This window comes from Octodon degus, unplaced genomic scaffold (genome assembly GCF_000260255.1).
Source record: "Octodon degus isolate 3935 unplaced genomic scaffold, OctDeg1.0 scaffold00049, whole genome shotgun sequence".
Lineage (NCBI taxonomy): Eukaryota > Metazoa > Chordata > Mammalia > Rodentia > Octodontidae > Octodon > Octodon degus.
The window spans coordinates 173,277-179,549 of NW_004524625.1; the positions used below are offsets into that span (position 1 = coordinate 173,277).

Sequence of the window (6,273 nt, forward strand, 5' to 3'; positions counted from 1 at the left end):
AAAAATAAAAGGTAAATATGTCTGGAAGACTGTGGTGCAAGGTCATTTTTGCTGGCTATAAGCGGGGTCTCCAGAACCAGAAAGAACACACAGCTCTTCTTAAAATTGCAGGCGTTTATGCTCTGGAAGAAATAGAATTCTAGTTGGGCAAGAGATGTGCTTATTTGTACAAAACAAAAAACAACACAATGACTCTAGGTGGCAAACCAAATAAAACCAGAGTGAATTGGAGAAAAGTAACTCGGGCCCATGAAAACCGCGGCAGGTTTGTGCCTAGTTCCGAAGCAACCTTCCTGCTAAGGTCATCGGACACCGTGTGATGCTGTACCCCTCAAGAATTTAAACTAATGGAAAATAAGAGTGCATTTGTGCTCTTGTTAAAAAAATAAATCAATCAATAACAAGTGCTAGAGAGGCTATGAGGCAATAGGAGTCCTTCATTTTGGGGCGGAAAGCAGTCTGTACAACCACTGTGGAATTAAGTATGAAATTTCCTCAAAAGTCCTGTTCAACCCAAGTATTCCCTTTCTGGTTACCTTCCTAGAAGAATTAAAAACATCATACCACATATTTATAGCAGCACAACTTGTAATAGTTAAACTTTGAAGCAACCCAAATGCTCATCAACTAGTGAATGAATAAAAAGATGTGCTTTTGTATAATGAAGCATTTTTGAGGCATAACAAAGGAAAAACTTGATATTTTTGTGTCTAAATGAATGGGTCTTGAAGCCATAATCATACGCATCTCTGACAGGACTGAACTGGAGAGGGGGGATACAGAGAAAGGACTATTTTGTATTTGCATATACAGAATAGTTAGGATAGATGTATAGCTGCATTTGGTTAACATTGATGGTTAGAATTGAGATATATTGACTTACGGTTACCATGTTATTTACCTGTTGTCATTTACTCCTTTTTCTCCTGTGTTTAATTGCTTGCCCTATTTAGTTGGTTACTTCTGATCTCATTCATGGAGTTCTGATCATTTTGGTCCCGCTCTAGAACATCGTTCAGTAGCCTGTGTAGGGTAGGCTTTGTCATGATCAAATTCTTTAGCTGTTCTTTGTCATGAAAGTATTTCACTTCTCCATCAAACTTGAAAGAAAGTTTTTCAGAGTATAGTAGTCTTGGCCGGAATTTGTTTTCATAGAGGACTTGAAGTACTCTGCTACATGCTCTTCTTGCCTTCATGGTTTAAGTTAAGTTAAACTTAACTTCATGGTTTGTGAAAAGAAGTTGGCCATAATTCTGATGGGTTTTCCTTTGAATGTGATCTGCTTCTTTTCTCTAGAGGCTTTCAGTATATTATTGTTGTGCTGAATTTCTGGGATATTGACTATTATGTCTCGGTGTGCTTTTCATTAAGTTGAGGTTACTTGGTGCTCTGTATGCTTCGGTTACCTGAATGTCAGATTGTTTCCTCATATTTGGGAAGTTTTCTGCTATTACTTCTGCCCATATTTTTAATGTCATTTGTATTGACTCCTTCTTCTCTTAACATTGTTCATCTTTGCATCATCTTGCAGGTGATGGATTATTCTTTCCTGCATCCTAGTTGTTTTTAAGAGATCCTTTCTTACCTTTTCACTAGCTGCATCAGCATCTTCAAGATCTGAAACTCTGTCTTCACATTCATTTAAATGGTTTTGCAAGCTCGTGATTGAGATTTTAATTTCCTCTATATCTCTTTGACTCTGCTTCATGCCATCTATTTCTTTCCTGAATTTCCCATTCAAGGAATCCGTCATTTTTCTCATCTCCTCTATTTTTTTATCAATGTCTTCTTTAGAAGCAGTTATAAATTCTTTTACTGCAGTGTTTTTTTTCAGATTGGGTTTCCTCCCTATGCTTCTGAGTTGCTTCTTTACTTCAGATGCTATGAGTTCTGCAAATTCTTTTTTTATTTCAGAAATGAATTGCACTCTGAATTCCTCTATAACTTTCTGCTGTTGCTTATTTACTATTGACGCTCTTAATTCATGCATTTGAGCCAAGCTAGTGTCCTCTGCACTTGTTGTGGTTTGGCATTGGGTTTCCTCCATATGTTTCTGCATTTGATTCTTTATTGCAGATGTCATTAATTCAGGGATTTCTTTTTTTGTTTCCAATCTGAGTTCCTCTATACCTTTCTGCAGCTGTTTCTTTATTTCAGAAACCATTGATTCATTGCTTTCAGCTATGTGATTCCCAATTTGTTCTGTGTTATTTATTTTCCTCTGCACTTGTTACAGGTCGGCTTGGGTTCTAGGTTGCATTTTGTTCCTTCTCGTTATTTCATGTAGCACTGTCTTCTGACCTTTGTTGTAGCTCTTTGTTGCAGTTATAACCTTAGCATGTACTGAAGTTTAGGTGCACATCTACAAAGTTTGCATTTTTCCAGCTGTGCCTGGCTTTGGTCTGGCTGCTGTGCTCAGCTTCTTCCTTCTGCTGCCCTTGGGAGTGAACCTGTTTTGCCCCTCTGGCAGGATTTTCTGCTCCTGGACTAGCTGGGTTGTTCTATCCTCTATACTCTCTGCAGGGATTGCAGCTGCAGGGTTTCACCCCAGGCCTGTATGCCAGGCCTGAGCTGAGCCTGGAGGGCACAAGGTGGAGTAGGGGGGAGAGGCAGCTCTCCCACACACTCACAGGGCCTGGGCTAGGACTGGATCTTGGGGTTCCTGGAACATGGCTGAATTTCCTACCCTGTGTGCAGGGTGTAAGGGGATATTACGGATTGATGGGGGCATTCCAACTGGGTGGAGGAGGGTTTCACCCATGCTGCACCTGACCTGGAACCAGTAGTAGGTCCCACCAGCGCAGGGTAGCTGGAAGCTCTCCCACACACTCCAGGGGCCTGGGCTAGGTCTGGGTCTGGGTGTTCCCGGAATGTGGCAGAAATTCCTACTGGGTGGGTGGGGTTGGGGAGGTGCTACAGAGTGGTGGGGGCATCCCAAGGTGGTGGAAGAGGGTCTCACCCATGCTGCACCTGGGCTGGGACCAGTAGTAGGTCCTGCCAGCGCAGGGTACCCAGAAGTTCTCCCACGCACTCACCGGGCCTGGGCTAGGACTGGTTCTCATGATTGATCTTCTTTTGGATTTTACCAATCCTTTAAGTATTAAGAAGCCAAAAAAAGAGAGAAAGATTGATTTTTATATTTTCTCACATATTTAAACCATTTTTATTTGTTTTTTTTCTCACTTATGATTTACAAGCACACCAAGAAATATTTCTTTTGCTTTATACAACTTTTATTTGTGTTCTAATTAATACCTTTAGCTTATATCTATGCAAATATAAGTTTGTAGTTTCAAAAATAATTTTATAACATACAGAAATGTATGGGGAAAATACATAATCTTTCATATTTTTCCGGTTTACATTTTTATTTGCTTTATGTTATTTTTTGAGGGACTGACTCTTTATTTCAAAAAGACACTGTCAAAACTGTTGCACTACTGGTTCTTCTTTTGCCTGTCTGGTCCCAGAGACCACAACGAATAAGCAAACATTTTTAAGCCACTAAGCTGCAGGATGTGCACCAAAGAGACCTCACTCACAGTAACCTCACCTGAAGTGGGGATTTGGTGAGAAAAACAACTCAGAAGATCAGCCCACAGAGTGGAGAGAACACTACATAGCCAGATAGGGCAGCCATGCCCTCCAAACTTAAAGAAGCAAAATTTCATTATAATATAAAATTTTAACTTTTGTACATAAACTATTCAAGATTTCTCTAGCACTGACTGATACAAAACACAATGAGATGGCACTTTTAGAGAAGCAGCTTCAGACCCAGAAAAGGATGAGATGAATTTCATATGGCTGAATAAGTGGTAAAAATATTATTGTTCTTTACTTTTAAGGAGGCAGGAAAGAACTTAAGTGTTCACCTCAACATTAAGGGAGGAACACATAATCTATTCAGTGAGCATCTGGAAAAGGGGTAGAAATAGGACAAAAATGTAGTCTCATGGCTGGGGATATAGCTCAGTGATACAGCTCTTTCCTAATATGCATTAGTCCTTCCATGGGTTCAATCCCAGCATTACCAAAAAAAAAAAGTCTCAGTCTCAGAAGTCTAACCATTTTCATATCTTTCTCACTTCTGATGAGAAAAATAACAAAAAATAAATAAATAAAGTTGTCCAAAGACATGGTGAATCTCAAAACTTGAGCAACATAGTTTTGGGTTTTGCTTAACTCCTCCTGGAATCACCTTTCTGGCTTAGCTGGTACTTGGCACACAGCTGTAAGGTCTCCACAGTGGGGTCTTTCCCTGGACTCTGTTTGGCTCTTGGTAAGGCATGCCCATTACTTCTTTTCTTCCTCTATGGAGACAGCACTATGCATTAGGTTGAAAAGTTACCTTTCAAAGTGAGAATGGAATTAGATTGCAGCTTTGGAGCTGTGCAGTTATTCAAAATGTTTTACAAATGGTTTGTTACAACTAAAATTTATTACAGGGCTGGTGAGATGGCTCAGTGGTCTAAAGCACCTACTTAGAACAAGTTTAGCAAAACACATGGACCGCGGTTCAATCCCCCAGCACCACATGCCAGCCAGCCCCACCCCCTGGTGGGCTGAGCTGGCCACACACACACACACACACACAAATAAACAAATAAATAAATAAATAATAATCAAAAAAAGTTTTAAAAAAATAAAAAATAAATAAAATTTATTACAAATGTGTACATCACAACATGCTTTTAAAGACACTTTTCATTGTGCTCACATTCCCTTAAATGTTGTTCCCAAAGATGCTCAGCCTCTAGACCAGCTGGAATCTCTGGTCAGAGGCAGAGAAAGTTTGATGAAAAAGACAAGGAGGTGGAGGTAGGGGGTTGGCAGAGGATGTAGAAAGGAGAAAGCAACTTTCTGGTTAAAGATCAGCCCTGAGTTTTGAGGTCAGCTTTGGAAAGGCTGGCCTCAGCCAGTGTGTTGGGGTCAAAGGGAGGAGCAGTGGCAGGGCAGGACTGGGGAGCTCTACATCTCATTCAGGTCAAGCAGAGTCTGGTTCAGCATCCTTTGTGTACAGAGGTGCTCCTCTTTGGTGCATTTCAGCTTATCTTCCAAGTCATCAATTTTTTTTTTTTGTATTTTAGGGAAGGGTTTGCAGGGTGTTCACGGTCTCACTACTAGATCGGACTCATATTGATACACCTGTTTACAGCCTCCCAAGAGCTGGAATAATAGGCTCATGTCACCATGCCCAGTCTCAATTGCTGTCTCAGCGAGCACCGGGGGGCGAGGCCGGCATGGCAGGCCTGGGGATTGAATACCTGGCTGCTGCACCTGCTTGCATGTGCTTTAATCTGCTGAACTATTTGGCCAGCCCTCTAAGTCATCAATTTTTTTTCAGTTGGCTACTGATTTCTCAGCAAACTCAGCGCAGGTCTCTGCCTCCTTGAGCTTATCAGTAAGAATCTTTATTTCTTCCTCATATTTGTCTTCTTTTTTCATTTACTTTTCTTCAACAGCACTCAGATACTTCAGGTTTTGGCAATCTGATCTGCTTGTCCATCTCCTGGCAACGGGACTCTGCCAGCTCAGCTCATTCCTCTGTTCATTCCAAATCTCCTTCAATAATCACCAAATTAGGAGCCACCTCTTCATACTTCCTATCTGCCTCTTTGGCAAGATGTTTAGCTTCTTTAAGCTGGACTTTCTGGAGCCCCATCTTTTCTTCATCTTTTAGGATCTGGTTTTTAATAGCCTTCATACTTTTCTCACTCTAATCAGCAGCTTCCTTTAGCTTTTCCAGGGCAGTGGCCAGGTGCTCCTATGCATGGTCCAGCTCCCCCTCAACCAGCTGGATTCTAGGGTTCAAGGAGGACACCTCTGCTTCAACCTGTTCCTGAGCTCGCCTTCATCCTTCATCTTCCTGTAGAGGCATTCGGCCACTCCTCTGCATAATCAGCCTGCTACTGAAGAACCTGGATCTTTTTTTTCATAATTTTATTGATAAACAGAGCGCAATGAGACAGTTTCAAATCAAATCGGTAGGGCAGTTTCAATCACTAACACACTGCATACATTGTTCTTAGTGGTTAATTGCTGTACAACAGGCGGAATTGAGATCCTATTTAAAAACACTATTAAAACAAATCATTCTATTCATTAAGAGAATGTAACCATATATCTATCCTAACCACTTTGAATACACAGATACAAAATGGATATTCATCTGTATACCCCTTTTTTCCTAAGTTCCATTATTTGAATATTATAGGTGTATAAACTCAGCAAAATATTCTAAAAGAGTCCAGTAGCCCGAAATAGCATTGG

At 40.7% G+C, this 6,273-nt stretch overlaps 1 pseudogene; it reads right to left on the minus strand.

Moving 5' to 3' along the window:
- Positions 1 to 4,916: 4,916 nt before the first annotated feature.
- LOC101585186 lies at positions 4,917 to 5,939 on the minus strand (annotated as a pseudogene).
- Between the last annotated feature and the right edge of the window lie 334 nt (positions 5,940 to 6,273).